This window comes from Crocuta crocuta, unplaced genomic scaffold (assembly GCF_008692635.1).
Source record: "Crocuta crocuta isolate KB4526 unplaced genomic scaffold, BGI_CrCroc_1.0 scaffold84, whole genome shotgun sequence".
Taxonomy (NCBI): domain Eukaryota; kingdom Metazoa; phylum Chordata; class Mammalia; order Carnivora; family Hyaenidae; genus Crocuta; species Crocuta crocuta.
Genome location: NW_027530213.1, coordinates 4,962,495 through 4,978,558, shown reverse-complemented (window position 1 = coordinate 4,978,558; position 16,064 = coordinate 4,962,495).

The window sequence follows — 16,064 nt, the reverse complement described above, 5'->3', positions numbered from 1 at the left end:
TTGGGTGTGGCCCAGAGGCCCGTATTTAGCATTTGTTAAACAGTCTCGAGGAAGCCCGAGTTCTGTGGGCTGATCAGTAACTGGCACCTCTCACCCCGTGCCTCATGGGTCCCGTGGGCCCCAGAACAATCTATATTCCCCGGGTTGAAGATGATAGCATAATGTCAGTGTACTTAAAATTCAATTTCACTCTTCCTGATCTATGCTCCATTATGCAGTCCTTTGAAATAGTCTCCAAAGAAGGTAAGCCTTCTATTGATTCCCATTCTCCTACATAACAACTGGTGTGTAGCAACCCATAGCATAATATGAGGGGAGAAAATATTGATTCTAGGAAACTTAATATTATTAAAAGACAGTTGTATTAAATCTCTTTCCTGGACTTAGCTGAGCGCTCTTTTTTTCTTTCCCATTTTCAGAAAATCAATGAAGCTAATACCCTTGTTAGTTTTAGAGTTTCTACTACAGCAGTTTCATGTCATCATAGAACCTATGGAAGGTTTGTAGGCTCAGCATTTGAGGCTGGCAGTCCTTGACTCAGAGACAATAACCACAGTTCAGTCTTCAGCGATTCACTTAGAGGGAGCAAGTTGTATTTAAATCACATTTTCCATGTATCTGTTTTCATCAGTGTGTAAAAATCTCAAGAGGATGCTTAGTCTTGGCTACAAAATGCCTACTTCCTGAGATAAAGTTCATTGCACAAATGCAATGTTCATTTTGGGGGAAGTCTAAAGAAATAAAAGCAAGAAGAATCAGTATGGGAAGAGGGTTGTTTGGTGGAGAATATCTGCTAATTGAACCCCCAGAATCTGCTATTTAAGCCTGTAAGTCACATTTGCTTTTCTTTGGATCATCCAGACTTGAACTTTCCTTTTTATAAAAGGAGCAGCTGCTTCTGATTTGTGACAAGATTAAAGCATTTTGGAATCTCTCTCCAGATAGCCAAGTTCTGATAGAATGTCTGCTATGTCATTATCAAATACAACAAGACTGTAATATGGCTCCAGAGTCAATGAACCAAGGACCGGAATCTTCTTCTAATTATATAATATGTAACTTCTTGTAATTCTGATGCCATGAATTTGGAATTTGTGATTAATATGGGTTAGACTGCTAAGCAAGCATTTTCTTCGTAGACCCTGCAAACTGAATCTTCAAAAGAAGATGGCAAGAATAATGCTGAAACTATGTGAAAAACAAACTGTTTTCAACCCCCCTCAAAGACTTTAGAAGCCACAATTAGCATGCAAATATTTGTGGTGCTTTTTTGTACTTTTTTTTTTAATTTTTTTTTTAATGTTTTATTTATTTTTAGGAGAGAGAGAGAGACAGCGCGAGCAGGGGAGGGTCAGAGAGAGAGGGAGACACAGAATCTGAAGCAGGCTCACAGAATCTGAAGCAGGCTCCAGGCTCTGAGCTGGCAGTCAGCACAGAGCCCGACGCGGGGCTTGAACCCACGAACCGCGAGATCATGACCTAAGCGAAAGTCGGCCGCTTAACCGACTAAGCCACCCAGGCGCCCCTTTTTTGTACTTATTTTATACCCTTTCGTCTGGCTTCTCTTGAGAGTGGTATTCTCAGCTCCCAACTGACCAAATCCACCTGGATATTCCAGAACTTATTTGTCCCAAACTGGATCAGATATTTATATTCTTGCTCTCTGTCCTCCTTCCTGTTTTCCCACGTGCCAGTAAAAGGCTCCCCATCTGCACTTCCATCTAAAAGAGAAATCCAAAAAGCAACCAATGACCATTGGTTGACCCCCTGTTTAGGAAATGTCTAATTTGACTCCTTTCCCCTAAAATCTGACCTGTTGCTGCTTCCTCCCTGCTCGTCTGAACTTGCAAGTCCTCCCCAAATCCTTCCAGTATCTTTTGCCTACTCTCTGCTCCAGAGAGACCCTTCTGAAAACAACAGAGTGCACTAGGTCAAAGCATATTGAAAACAGCTATGGGCTTCACATCACCGATCAGATAACATGCCAAGTCATCAGCACTGGGTACTGGGAAAGTTCAGGATGACGCAGATGAGCCTGAGCAGCCACAGGAGTGGAAATGACTATGTCATATTTGGGTGATGGCAAGAAGACCCAATTGGCTTGAACAGGAATTTTTATAAGTGATAGTTATACAAGACCGGGACATAAATGTCAAAGGAGTTCAAATCTGAGACTTGAAAATCAGCCTGAGACTTCTGGACTTTATCCATCCATCCCTGGGGAGCCATCACACGTCACGAACAGGAGAGGCAGATAAAGGCAAAGTCCGGCTGGAACCACCAATCCCTCCCCTATTGCCACACAACCCATTGAATGATGTCATTTGGCTGCTATTCATTTTTGCTAGTGACTATTTCCTTTGTCTTTCACTAGGAAAAAAGAAGAAGGAGAAATCTACTGATGAGTAATTCTTTAGGCATTTCCCTTTAAGACACTTTGAATTTTTAAATAACACTTCATACTAGTTTTACAAACATAAACACTATTGCAGAGATTCACACTGTGGTAGTAGTAGGTAGTAGTAGGTAAGTAGTAGATTCACACTTAAATACATTGCTCCATTCTCCAGAGACTAAGAAAATAGAAATAAAACACATCACCAGATAAAGTACTAATGCATTCATGATGACACTTCATTTGTTTAAATCAAAGGAAACAAAACCTATGATGAAGAAAGCACTCCTGAGGATTTCCGGCACAAAGGCCAGATAGCTCTAATGTCATTCCCAAATACGTTAATTGCTTACAATTAGAATTAGATGTGTTAATAACTACAGATCATCAGAGTTGCCTTCTATGTGGACCATGAGGGTGGAATCCCAATGCCAACCAGCTACCTCTCCCAACATATCCATGGGGCAGCTCCAATTCACCATGGCCAGAGTTGAATTCATTGTTATTCTCTCCATACCTTCCTTCACTCCATTAAGGGTGTTAGTGTCCACCTGTTCACCTAAGCTGGAAACACTGTCATCATCCGTGTCTCCTTTCTCTCTCCCTAAGCTCCTGCATCCATGAGTTCCCCATAGATAAGTTCTCATTGATCTCCCAAATGTCTGCTTGAATCACCCCACTCAAGTTCCCTCCCTCTTGCCTTAATTGGGTCTCCCAATTGCCTTCTAAATGGCTCTCACTACCAATATGAAAGTCAGCTGGTGTCTTTTCATTTGGACATTCCTAGAATTCCCTTCTCCACCTAGCTAATGCCCCTCACCCTTCCAGCTTGAGGGGAATATCACTTCCTTTTTGTTGTTGTTGTTTTAAATAGTTTATTGTCAAGTTGGTTTCCATATAACACCCAGTGCTCATCCCCACAAGTGCTCTCCTCCATGCCCATCACCCCCCTTTCCCTCCCCAAACCTCCATCAGTCCTCAGTTTGTTCTCAACATTCAAGAGTCTCTCATGGTTTGCCTTCCTCCCTCTCCCCCCCATTCCCCCCTTCTTCTCCCCCACAGTCTTCCTTGTACCCTCATCATCTCCCACCTCCTCTCCAAAAATGAAATTTCCTCTTCTAGATGCCTTCTTTTATTTTTTTCTCTCTTTGATTATAATACCCATTCCATTTCTACCATGATTTGATGTATAAAACCCACTCTCCCCTGATAAACTTGTGTATTTCTTCAGGTTTGGGACCACTTTTTTCAAATGTCTGGGGAGTGTAGCACAACTTCTGAAACATGTTACACTCTCTCGAAATGTTGGCCGAACTCAGGCCATGCTCTCTCTAATAAAGTGGCACATCTGATCCAAAATGTGATCATTCCCAGTTTACACTTCTATGATTTTTCTGGCTGCACATCTTGCTTCACTTAAGTTACCCTTGCTCATTCTTCCTGTGTAGCTGTTTCTGTTTGGGCTTTTTAAGAGTAAATCACTTCCAAGCAGAATTTGGTACAAGATAGTACCACCAGCAGGGCATCTGGGTGGCTCAGTTGGTTAAGCGTCCAACTTCAGCTCAGGTCATGATCTCGTGGTTCGTGAGTTTGAGCTCTGCATCAGTCTCTGTGCTGACAGCTCAGAGACTGGAGCCTGCCTCGAATTCTGTGTCTCCCTCTCTCTCTGCCTTTCCTCTGCTCTCATTTTGCCTGTCTGTCTGTCTGTCTCTCTCTCTCAAAAAATAAATAATGAAAAAAAATTAAAAATAAAAAAAAAGATTTTACCACTATCTGGATGTTGACAGGAAGTACAGAGGAAAGAGTAGGTAGAGTGAAAGATCTACATGTACCTCAGCATTTACTTTAGAAATACCCTATCTGCACACCCATAGAGAGNAGGTCATGAGCTCAGGGTTGTGAGATCAAGCCCTGCATCAGGCTCCATGTTGAGTGTGAAGTCTATTTGAGATTCTCTTTCTTCCTCTGCCTCCTCCCCCCCCACCTCCTCCCTCCCTGGCTCTCTCTCACATAAAAAAATTTTTTAAATAATTTGATTTACATACCCCATGGTCTATTTATTCACCCACCTATCCAACCGATTGGGTTCAACCATAAAAAAGAAGCTACAGTGTGGGTGAACCTTGAAAACATTATGATTCCATTTATATGAAATGCGCAGAATAGGCTAATCCATCCATAGACACAGAAAATAGACTGGTGATTATCAGGGTTGGAAGGAGGGAGAGTAAGGAATGACTGCTTAATGGGTGCAAGGTTTCCTTTTAGGGTGTTGAAAATATTTTGGAACTGGAAAGATTTGGTAGTTATACAGTGTTGTACATGTACTTAATACCACTAAATTCTTAGCTTCAAAATGGTTAATTTTATGGTATAAGAATTTCAGCGCAATTTTTTAAAGAGTGGAAGAATCTGTAGATGGTCATCCATGAGTCTCTCATGATGAAATTTAAGCTGTAGTAGCAATGGGGTAGAGGTTTCCTATTAAAGAGCTTTCTCAGGGTCCTTAAATCACAGGAATGTGTTTGCTTTGTCCAAGACTGAGCCTGCCTCAGATGGAAAGCCTTCACTGTGGCCTGTCTGGGAAACCAAGGTTAGCTCTCGAGGAAGGAAGCAGAGTTGACCTCAGCCTTTCGTTGGCATGGACCCATCCTTTATGGAGAAAACGAAATAATAAGTAGCTAATGCTGACTGGAATTATTATTATTATTATTATCCTTTTTCTATGCTGACCTTTTATTTTCTGTGGCCTAAAATTAGATCTTGTGTTGTTTATTCAACTTTTTCTTGGGATTTTTTTTCTTTTTTTAAAGGTTGTATTGATTCCCTACTGCTGTGGCAGCAAAACCAAGCCAGGGCAAAAGACCTGGTGGTTACACACAGTTCACTTTCTGGTTTCACCCCTGGACAGAGACTGAGGCAGCAAGACTGGTTTCTGGTTACTGATGACAATGTGCTTCCTCTTTATTTCTCATGCCCCCTGCGAACCTGGGAATCCTACCCGGGGCCTTACCCACGAGAGCCCCTTCTTGTTGAGGCTCAAGATGAGAGAGTCTAGGAGTCTGAGATTTGAAGCCCCCTCACCCTTTTCCCATTGGATCATTGAGAAGAACACCAGCCTTTCTCAGGGCAGGAAATCAACATCCTGAGAGCAAAGAATAAAGAGGGGGACTCAATGGAAATGAGCCTTGAGTAGGTATAGTTTCGTTGTCCTGCTTTGGGATTTGAGAGGATGTACATTCAACTTGGCTTTTCTATAGCAAACATTACCAGGAGGAGGTCATATCTGTCAGGGTCCAGTCAAAAGAAATCACTCTAGTTATTGTAACAAGGAAAATAAGGAAATGTTAACTATAAAAGGTGCTTAACGGTGAAAAATGGCTAAAAATGACCCCTAAAGAAGTAGTATGTGTGGAGAGTGGCTCTTACCTCCAAGGTGACAGAAAACAGATAAAGGGACCAAGGATTAAGAGAGAAGTCTCTCTCCCGAAGCTCGGCCATCTGCAAGGCGGAGACTCAGACCTCATCAGAGAGCTTAGCTACCACAGGAACTTGCAACCCACTGGTGGGGCTAAAAAATGTAAATCTTTCTGGAAGGCAAAGGCCAGAGGCAGTCTGGAGAAGCAGCCTGTCCTTGCAGGAGGTATGGTGGGAAAAGCTTCTGGGAAGCGGCCACCAGTGGGGAGAGTGTGGCCTGAGGGCACAGTTGGGCTCAGCTGCATGGGCCCCTGCACTACCACAGGGACCCATAATAATGGAGGCTCAGAGCTCAGAGGCAAAGTTTCTTCACCTTGCACTGCACTCTAGAACCTTCCAGTGATGAAGCTAACATTCAGCCAGTGGGCAAAAAAGGAATCTTACAGGGTCCGGTTCCAGCATCATAAATCAGGGCAAGGAAGTGTGGAGGTGGAGGTGGAGGTGGAGCTGAGAGACAATACATTGAAACTTGGCACAGATGGAGACCCCCATTCCAGATCTGGCCTGCCTTCTAAGGCAGACAAACCATTCACCTTTGTGAACTATTGTCTCAGTGTCTTTGTCCATGCAAGGAACACAGACAACGTGCTTCCCCATCTCTGTTTGCCACTTCTCAAGGATATGTGCAGGTGGGTCAAAGAACATCATTAAACTTTCAAAATCGATGCCTGATAAGTAATTTCAGTGTCATAGATGCAGGTAAAGTAAAGAGAAGGACTTTCATAACTTAGGTGTGGCAAAAAAATGGCTGTATTTTCATTAAATTCAGTTTCCTTTTCCTCCTGACGACCCAGCTGGACTCTGTTCCCAGCTTCTATTAAAATTAGGTAGATCCACATGACTGATGGCCCTAGAATCTTCTGGCACAATCTTTTGTGATCTCTCTCTTTCATGACCCACTAGCTTCCTGTAGAACAGGAGTCCATGGTCTTTGAGAATGGCAGAGCTTCTCGGGAAGTAGCCTAAGTCCCTGACTTTACCACTTGAAAGAAAGTATTCTCGGAGAGTCGCACAACCAGAAACACCCACATTGCTCTGTGATGGTAGGAAGAAGTAAGCCTATCATGCACTGGTTCTCACAGTGCAATTGTCAGGCAAGCAGCATCAGCAGCCCCCAGAAACTTGTTAAAAATGCAAATTCTTGGGCCCCAGTCAAGACTTAATCAGAAACCCTAGACAAGTAGTCCAATAGTTGTGTCTTAATAAGGATACCTGAAAGCTGTAAAGTTTGAGAGCCCCTGCTTTATGGGGTAAAGACACAGATTTGCAGGTTTTCTGTTAGGGCACTTAGATAATGATCCACAGGGAGGTCCAACCCAAAACTCATAAACAGAGACCTCAAAAACCAATATAAGACTTAACTACCACCTCAACAAGGACTTTGACATTTCCATCACCTACCAGGTCCCCGCAAAGCCCATCAGAGGATCACAGTTGTGTTGCGGCCTTCTTGATTTTGAGCATTTGGCTTCTCTACTATTCAGATGACCTATTTCAGATCTGCAGACTATTCCAACCCTGGACCAAACTGATGAGATCTTTATAAGGTCAAAGGCTTACTAACCTCAGGTATCCTCTGTGACATTTGACCAGGAGCCAGAAAACAAGCCGCTGTCACTGGAGTTACTTTGGACAAGTCACTTAACCAGCTCACTTGATTACCCTCTGCAAAAAGTAGACCAAGCCTGACTCATCTACAGGGCACCTGGAGGAAAAATCCTCAGAAAAGCATAAGTGGGTAGATTATATTTCCATGCTTAGAGGAAGTCCACATAACTCTGTTTTTACATGCTTCAGACTTTTCACAGAAAACAAAAAGCAGCCCCTTCACCTCCATACGCAAGAGCGGAAACAGGGAACTGTGGGGAAACAAATCTCGGTTAACTCGTTGTCAATTTAAAACTATCCAAATGCAAAGTTTTCAATTTCAGTTGTTGCCCAAAACATAGTGTCACCTCTACAAAAATGTGAGTTAATTTACCAAATATAACGTCCAAATTTTTTTTCTATTTAAATCAAATCTCCCTAGGTGGGGTGGGAGGAAGTCCTCATTTAAGGGAAATAGGAAGCTTGGAAGGAGCATCTGTTATCAAAGCGATGTGTTTAATTAGCCACGTGGGGAAATGAGTGCTGCCAGGAATGTGGTGGCTCCAAGGATGTGGCATTTAGCGCCAGCTCCGTGCAAAGCCACATCTTCAGCACTTAGTTCAGCAGTAATTACCATCTCACTGGTACTGGGGTGGGGGGAGAAAAGAAATAACTATATTCATCTTGTGATTAAATGGCAATTAGCAACTAAGTGCCCTGCAATAATGTGGCACTCACCACCTCGTGACAGCATCGGCAGCTTCCCTGCCAACTCAATGGCCCTCTGGGTATCAGAGCCCCATGCTTCAGGAGGAGGAGCCTGGGGAGGACCTGCAGCAGCCCACACGGATGGGAGTGAGGTGCAGATGAGTGGTTAATAAATGATCACTTCAGACAAACTAGGTGTGTTCCAAACACAGCCCCACTACTTATCAACCTTCCAACTTGGCCAAGTTACATTCCTAGTCCTCAGTGTCCTCACCTGAAAACTGGGGGGGAACCAGTTGTTTCTAACACACAGCATGGTGAGTATGAGGCTTACCTGAGTTAATAGGTGCAAAGCATTAAGTTCTTGGAACAAAGAAAATCCTCAAAGCTGGCTAATGTTTCAGTGCTTCAGCTACTTCTTCTCTGGGGGACTGGGTACATTAACTCTTTCCTGCCATGCACCATTTAATGCTAAAAAGTAATTTAAAATGTATGGTACTGCTGGGGTGCCTGGGTGGCTAAGTCAGTTGGGCCACCAACTCTTGATTTCAGCTCAGGTCATGATCTCACCATTGTGAGATGGAGTGCTATGTCAAGCTCAGTGTTGATGGTGGAGCCTGCTTAGAATTCTCTCTCTCTCCATCTCTCTCTGCCTTTCCTCCACTTGTGCTCTCTCTCCCTCAAAATAAATAGATGAACTTAAAAAAAAGGACTGTGAAAACCCAAAAACAAACACAAAACCAAAAAAAGTCCCCTTCTATGCAAGAATGCCCCTGCAGTCATGAAGTCTGGGTTCATCCTGTACCTGAGGAACCATTCTCTGAAGTTCCAACTTGTAAAACAAGTAGAAGAAATATCCAGGAAGCCATGAGCAGAAGTTGTGCACTGTGTAAGAAGAACAGGCTATACATTCAGACAAGAAACTGGGAAGTCCAACACCTCCAGACAAATAAATGAGGATGGGCCAAAGTAAGGCCAAAGGCATGCTGGGTTCAGCCAGCTCTTCATTGTGAACATTTATGGCCAAGGTTTGATTCTCAACTGGCATTTCCACTCTACCTTTGTTATTGTGAACTTGGTGCACAAATTATTTCTAAGATTAGTTTTAAAACATAAGTAGGTGATAAAGCTATTGTAATAGCCCTACAGCTTTTTTAAGGCTATCCACCTGTGGTGGCAGGTGACTATCTGTTCTCAGATGCCTTCCCAACATTTGCCCTGCTCTGTTCTATGCCACAGGAATCTCCATTTCCCAGACCCCTTGCCAACCAGCTTTTAATGGGCTTGTCCAATAGGAGGCAGTGGTAAGACTTGAGAATCTTTCTTACTCTTCCTGTAACAAGGCCTCCAACAGTACCTGAGTCTCCTACCTGATAGCCCTCCATGCTGGGTTCTCAGCTTCAGTCAGGCAGTCCCTCCCAGGGGCCCCAGTTTGATGTCACATCTTCCCAAAGTCCTTCCAGTCCAAGGGATACCAGTGGGATGTTCTTAGAACTGATCGCTGATTGCCTATTGGCTTTCTGGTGATGTCTTAGCTATAATATCGTGTGTGTACCTAATTTCCTTTATTAAATTCCCTGTCTGAAATACCTAGACTGGATTTTAGGAATAAAGGGACCCTGATTGATAAACCATTGCCTAATTTATGTAACTTTCCCCTCCAATAATTCTCAGTGTGTAAAGCACTGAATAGGAATCAGGAATCAGGGGCCCTCAGTTCCGGTCCCAGTTCTGCAACTAATTGACTACACAACCATGGCATTCTTCTTGGTGCCTCAGTTTCCTAATAAATAAGAAGAGTGGACTGGAGGACCTTGATGATTACTTTCAGCTATAATGTTCTGGGACTTTTCTTTTTTTTAATGTTTTTTTTTTTTTTTTAAATTTATTGCTGAGAGAGAAAGAGAGAGAGAGAGAGCATGAGCAGGGGAGGGTCAGAGAGAAAGGGAGATACAGAATCTGAAACAGGCTCCAGGCTCTGAGCACAGAGCCCAACATGGGGCTTGAACCCATGAACTGTGAGATCATGACCTGAGCCAAAGTCAGACGCTTAACTGACGGAGCCACCCAGGTGCCCTGGGACTAGATATTCTGACCAATGTCACCTGGGGCACCGATGCCACCTGGCACTTGAGAATGTGGTAGGGGTGGGGATTGGTGGCATGGACTTGCCTCCTGCGTTAGTTCAATCACATTTGCTAGCAAGCCATTTTATATTAGCAGCTGAATTAAATCCAGGTGGTCCAGTCTATTTCATAGGTGAGAGAAGGAACCAGGGAGGGTTGGGGTGGATGGGCTGTGTGTGCAGAGGGTGGGCACATGAACACTTGTATGTCTTATACAAGCGAATGATTCCCTAGGAGACTCATCAGTACATAATTCTTTATTTGCTGTTCACACCCTTTATCTTTTTCATTTAAAATTATAAAGAAAAAATAAAATTATAAAGAATCTAGCACTTCAACATCACATCACAAGACAAGGGTTGGTGAAGATGATACTATCCAAGTTAATACCCCATCCAAATTATATAAAGCTACTAGATACTAACAATGATTACATGATGAATTGGTGGCCCAAGCAGATTTTTGTTTTCTTTCTCTTCTCCAAACTGGAAGTCCTCATTTTTTCTTCCCTCACAACAACATGACAATGTACGGGCCACATATGAGCATAGCCATGCAAAACTCTCAGTGTGCTGTCTGGCCCCCTTTACTTTTTATAATCATTATGCAATAATTCTTATTGGATACTAGTGCCCATAACACTTACACTCCTAGCCTTTAATTGGTTGTAGGCTAGTGTTGCAATCAGTACATTCTGAAGCCAGTTATCATGTTCTTTATTGATAAGGCATTAAAATATAAGTCTCTATGTATACAAGTGCGTTTACACACATCACACACATGCACTCAACCTTGAAGATATTTTTACAATAAAAACTCTCATAAATTTTTCTTCTTGGGAAACATAGTCCTAAACTTCCCACAAAGTAATCCATTTTAACTCCTTAGTGCTTCTTTAAAAAGATTGATATATCCTTCTTATTAAAAGCTAATACTGATACATTCCCCTATAAGTGCAATTTCCAGTATGGTAACCGCTAAACACATGTGGCTATTGAACACTTGAAATGTGGCTGGTCCAAATCAATTTTTGCCATACATGTAATGAACACCCCAGGGGACACCTGGGTGGCTCAGGCAGTTAAGTGTCTGACTTTGGCTCAGGTCATGATCTCACGGCTCATGGGTTCAAGCCCCGCATCAGGCTCTGTGCTGACAGCTTAGAGACTGGGCCCTGCTTCTGATTCTGTCTCCTTCTCTCTCTGCCCCTCTCCCACTTGCACTCTGTCTCTCTCTCTCAAATATAAACATTTAAAAAATTTTTAAAAACCACCCTAGATTTGGAAACCTCAATATGAATAAAAGCATAAAATATCGCAATAGTTTTTATATCAATTGCTTTTTGACATTATAATATTTTGGATATTGTGTTAAAATAGACCATTAAAATTAATTTCAGCTGTCTCTTTTCCTTAGACAATTTTAAATTACATTGCTTCATATTTCTACTGGGTAGCACTGATTCTAGAAGTTAAAGGAAATGCAAAGATACTTCTTCCACGTTTCCCTTTCTCACGGGAGAATCTTGATGAAAAGCAGCCGTATTGACTGCGATTGATGGGGATGGGGGTGGGGAACAGCCGAATTTACAGGAAAGATGGATGCGCTCGAGTTCCAACTTGCTGACACCCAAATCAACCTTCAGTCTATACAGAAAATAGCCAAGACCCAATTAATGGTGCTGTTCTCTGGAAAGAGCATCACCGTGTTAACATCTCGTGCTTCCTTCAAAAGACCCAGAGAGACAAGGGCTTAAGGCATTTATTCATATTGACTCAAAGCTGAAGAAAGTGAAGACCCCGAGTTAAAATTACAGAGGACTCACTTCACCTTACAGTCCTTCCATTTCATTACCATTCAAAAGCATACATCAAAAAAAAAATCTTACAAATATACAGGAGACTTTAAAGCTTTAGGGTATTCAATGGAAAGGATCGCACTTATCCCACCTTATATCTAAAGTAGTTTTATTCAGCATCTTAATAACTGGCCTTGGCATGGAGCCAGGTATACAGTGAGTGCTTAAGGATGTTTGCTGAACTGAGCTAAGAGACTTAAGCGTTGCAATAGCTTAAAGCCGGGATCCAGTCAGCTGCTTAAGGCAAGGAAACAAACACACAGCTCCAGAAACTAACACACACAGTTACAGAAATCTCCAAGAACCTGCCACAGCTAGTACAACTATGAAAATCGGAATCAAACATTTTTAGAACACCATATTGTTGCTCCAATTAACTGATGAAAAGGTCTTGGTTTTTCCACGGGGTTGCGTGATAACCACCCAGCTAGCTCCATAATAGCGAAAAGAAGCCAGGTCTCTTTGCCACCTCTGCGCTGGGCTTTGTATCATTTCATCCGAGCAGTTTACACTTACCGAAAAATCTATTTAAACTTTGCATTCTTTTTCCTCTGAATGGATCATGTGGGCGCTGGGGTGGACCTCAGGGGCTTTCGGGAGGATACGACCAATAACAGGAATTGCTAATGTGGTTTCTATTGAATGTGATGGATTCATTAGGTAGAATCATTTGATAAATCAAGAGTACTACATTTTTACTCCATTCATCTTTGTCTTTTGGATTGCAGGGTGACATTGCCGACAAGACCACTTTGAGCTCCAGGAGCAGCCTTGCTTGAAGCAGCTGGCCTCCGGGGCAAATGCCGCCAAGCCTCAATTCTCGTGAGCCCCTGCATTCCAAACGTTAGTCCCTTGCCCTGAAGTCACTCTGAGGCTTTCCCCCACAGAAGTCTTCTCGTTCTCACAGGCAAGTTACAGTGACAAGCCCATGCCTCGGAGAATTTCCTGCCTCCTCATCACATAGTAGGCAACCTGGATGCAAGCAGCATGGTCTTAAAATAACAAGGGCAGGGTGCCTGGGTGGCTCAGTTGGTTAAGCATCTGACATAGGCTCAGGTCATGATCTCACGGCTTTTGAGTTCAAGCTCCATGCTGACAGCTCAGAGCCTGGAGCCTACTTTGGATTCTGGGTCTCCCTCTCTCTACCCCTCCACTGCTTTCTCTCTCTCTCTCTCTCAAAAAAATACACATTAAGAAAGTTTAAAAATAAATAAAAATCACAGGGGCTATTATTTACCAGGTGTAGGGGGTTGAATAGGGCTATACTCAAGGGACCCCAAAAAGATATGTCTAAGTTCTAACCTCCAGAACCTGGGAATGTGATCTGATTTGGAAAAAAGGTCTTTACAGATATAATTAGGCTCAGGATCTCAAGATGACATCATCCTGGATTTAGTGTGATACTGCCTAAATCTGATGACAGGTGTCCTTATAAGAGAAAGGCAGGGGCACCTGGGTGGCTCAGTCAGTTAAGTGTCTGACTTTGGCTCAGGTCATGATCTCACAGCTGTGAGTTCAAGCCCTGCATCATGCTCTGTGCTGACAGCTCGGAGCCTGGAGCCTGCTTCGGATTGGGTGTCCCTCTCTCTCTCTCTCTACTCCACCCTTACTCATGCTCTGTCTCAACAATAAATAAGCATTAAAAATTTGTTTTAAATAAAAATATAAAGATAAAGGCAGAGGGAGTACAAGGAAAAAGGCATGTCAGGTAGAAGCAAATATTGGACGGAGGTAGCCACAAGCCAGGGAACACCACAGACGGCAGATAACCACCAGACGCTGGGAGAGAGGTGTGGAATAGATTCTTTCCCTTCTCTTGAACTTCCAGAGGAACCAACCCTTCTGACAGCTTGATCTTGAACTTCTAGCCTTCAAAACTGTCAGAGGCTAAATTCTGTTGCTTTAAGCCACTTGACTTGTGGCAATTTATTACAGCAGCCCCAGGAAATGAATGTATCAGGAAAAATTTTTAGCAGAACCCAGGGACTAAATGAATCTGGCAGTTTGCAGAGAAGTGAGGGGCAAGTTTACCTCTGCCAAGTCTTTGAAGAGCATAAGCTCTGAAATATGTTTTGTTTTCCACGAGACTAAACAATTTATGTTTTCCGTGAGACTAAAGTTTCTCAAAGCCTCTCAAAGTCACCACTGGTATCCTAAATACATTATTTATATGTATCCATGATATCACCCTTCCTGCTTGCAGCCATATAGCTCTCAGGAGCTCAGCTCCTCCTACAAAGGCATCCACCTGTAAGCCTCTAGAGGGCAGGTTGTGTTCTTAAGCTTCTTAGCTTGACATCCAAGGCCATGTCCAATACAAACAGGAACTTGATAAATGTCTGCTGAGTGGACAATTGGAACCCACCTGTGACTAAAAATGTCCTCTTCATATTGAGCATAAATCAACCTCCCCAAAACACCTGTGTCTCCATCCTAGCTCTTTCTGCCAATACCTCCACTAGGTGAGCCTTGTCGTGGTCAATACGGCATCAGACCTGCTCCCTTGCCCGGTTTAGCTAACATCATCCGCCACGTAGACCCTTAGCTGCTGAGCAGAGGCACCAGACACAGTGTGCTCTCCTCGATCCGTTGCCTTTGTAATGCTGTTCCTTCCTTGTTCAAACTCCTATCCCTTCAAATCTTGACTCAAATGCAGTGACCTCTGAAAGCCTTTTCTGGATTTCTCTAAAAAGCTTTAACTTTCCTCTTTCATTGCTCTATGGAAAACCCTTAGCAGTGAAATCTAGATTTCAATTGTTGCTGTGTTCTTTCTGGGGTCGGTGGGGGAGGTGGTGGTATCAATACGATTGACCCCCTACTAGGTATCCTTCCCTGCATCATACCAATTATCCTGCTTTATTGTAATGTCTTACATGTTTGCCTCTCCTGCTCAACCAGAGCGGGACAGAAGCCAGTCTACCAGGGGACAGAAGCCATCTTTTTCCCTCGAAAGGGAGTATCTGCCATGTAGAAGGCATTTAACCAATAATCCAGGGGAGTCATTTGGTCTGCATGTGCTGCCCACCAAACCAGGGGTCAGCAAACTGTGGTCTGCAGGCCAAATCCAGCCTGCGGCCAGATTTTGTCAAGTGACCCGAACGGATTAGAAGGACACGAGACAGAGTCAGTAGGTGCCCCTCCCGCACCCAAAGCCTAAAATATTTCCCCTCTGGTCCTTTATAGAAAAAGCTCCCTGTCTCCTACACTGAACATGCAGGCCTCATATAGCTGTCCCTTCAGTTTCTTATATTATGACCTCACTTCAGCTTTACCCAGAAAATTCCCCAAGGGCTCAGGAACAGTTGGGACCATAGATACGGTCCCGGCAGCCCTAAAGGAGCCAAGGCCATCCACACTTCAAAAGGAGGCAATTTAGAGTTTTAAAAGCACCTGCTACTACCTTGGGTTCTACAGATTTCCCCATAAGCTATTATAAAGTGAGTCTACAATTGAAAAAAAATATTATTATCTCAAGGGAAGGAGGATTGACTTCAGTTGCGCATGGAGCCAAGCCACCGCAAAACACACCACAATAAATAAACAAATAAATAAAAATTAAAAAAAAAACAACAACAACCCAACAAGTGGGCTAAGCCAGTAGAGGAAGATCATCTGGAGCGGAGCATGGGAACACAATTCTGCCCAGACACTTTGGGACACAATCTGGAAATCTGCCCAAATGAGAACAAAGTGCAGCACTGCTAGGGATTTCACAGGGAATGTAAGCGATGCCCGAATTGGCCTGGACTGTGTCCTATGGTCAGGTAGTTTTCTTCTTTTCCACAGGGGAAAACTTGGTATCCATGAGCCCTTCCAATTTGCCTAGCCTTGTGTGTTTACCTTCCTCATTACCCCTTTTTATAAGTAAAACTTTTCTCTGATAATGACTACATCTTCCTAAAAGCTTCTTCTG